The following is a 1,973-nucleotide window of genomic DNA, read 5'->3' on the forward strand; positions in this document are numbered from 1 at the left end:
TATATATATATATAATCAGAACTTACTGACACACTATAACTAACAATTGAACAAATGAGTCTTGAGCAATCCCTTAAACCTACCAAAATTTGTTGTTTCTCTGAGATCCTGAGGCAAGGTGTTCCAGATTTTTGGGCCAAAAAATGAGAAACTTTTCTCACCAAAAGATCGTAATTTCATTCTAGGGGCTCTGAATTTTGTTGTAACATAAATGAACCATCATGACAGACAGTATAGCAATTTATTACATAATAAAGGAATACGTTTTAGACCTGCTATCTTTACAAAACGATGCTTCCCATGACTCCCCCCCCCCCCTCCCCGCCCCCTCACCACGCGCAATGCATTCCCGTGCTCAGGCTAAAAAATGTTCAACGTTCTGATTCTGCTGCGGCGCGTTCACTCTTCAAGGTCCTTGTTACGATTTCTCAGTTCCTCTCCAACACATCATAGTGATGGTCTTTCTGTTTCCCAGCGCACAATTCCCAGAATCAACGTTTCTACTGAAAGCTCCCTCTCTGTCTCACGTGTCTTAAAAACAAAATCAACGCACTCATCGTTTTTCTCTCAAAATCATTGTCTGGGGCTATGCCTTGGTGGACAAAATGTGATACAGTTTAAAAAAAAAAAATCATGCTTTAAGATTCTGTAACTTAGGGGCTTTGACAAGCCTAGTTCACTGCTACTTCCTCGAACTGACTTCTTTTGTGCTGTCGCGATCGACGCAAACTGATTCCACGTCTTGTACCGTTTTGTTAAAGGGGGTGGTGGTTTTAAATTGACGATTTTTTGTCAATTTGTGGTACCTGGACTTTTTACGTATCATAATACTCCAATCACTTGTAAATCTAAAAGTGCTTACTCTTTGTGTTACAAGCATTATCTTTCAGATTTTCAGTCCCAAAATTTTCAGTTTGCCTGTTATGTAACAGAAAGTCGTTTTTTTTTCTTCTCAAAACTTCAATTTTTGATGGTTTTTTTCTCATCTACCTTTAAATTTTCTTTTTGATTCCAGTGAAATATTCCGGGCTTATTATTCATACAATAACCTAACTATATACAGGTGGAAAATAAAATCGATGCATTCATCAGTGAGTTACATGGATGGATATGTAATCGAATTCAGAGGCATGAGGGGGTAGGTCAGTTATCCATCTTTTTTTTTCCTATTAGAGATATCCAAGATCCCAACAGCATGAAATTTTATATTGAGTATATCTATCAATGTACCCAATTTAAACAAGTAAATAAAAAATCCTTTTTACTTTTATGAAAGCTGTTTATTTTCAATATGGCGGGCGTTTCCATGGCAACCGTAGACTTAAACAAAAAAGTTCAAGTTACATATTACATAATATGTTTTCCTGTTACACCTCCTTGCTATAACGCTTTATCTAAAAAGGCTATAGTTACCGAGATAGGTTTATATGCCCCCCCCCCTTAATGCTTAGATCTACTCCCTTCCTTAATGGCTTTCTGACAGACTTCCTCTCACCCTGAGCTCTTCGTACCACCATCAAATTACTCTTTCAGAAGGTGCACTAGATCTAAATTTCGACCCCATTACAAGTTTAAAGCTGCTTTTCTGCCTTGAATTCAGCGTATATACGAAAGGCATGTTTTTTGTTAATCCAAGACACAGCTGATGCAGCGATGCTTGTAGGACCAGTTCAAATTTGAGCTTAGGTTATGGCTTCCGGATGATCAAACATGACCCCTCTCAAATTAAGTGCAGATCCACGCAACATTGGAGAAGTTCATTTTTTCTTGCGGTCATGGAGTCTGGGACAATTATATAGGTACATACAGGGCCTACCCATATGAACGAATTAGATGTAGAGTGCGTATTGTGTATTGCTTTATATCAATATATCATTTCTGTTTATTTAGGAATGTATATTTGTATAATTGATTTTGTGTGTCGCCCAATCTATCAACTATTTGTACCGGCGTGTATTCATTAGTGTATATAT

The sequence above is a fragment of the Aplysia californica genome, unplaced genomic scaffold, assembly GCF_000002075.1.
Source record: "Aplysia californica isolate F4 #8 unplaced genomic scaffold, AplCal3.0 scaffold00036, whole genome shotgun sequence".
NCBI classification, from domain to species: Eukaryota; Metazoa; Mollusca; class Gastropoda; order Aplysiida; family Aplysiidae; genus Aplysia; species Aplysia californica.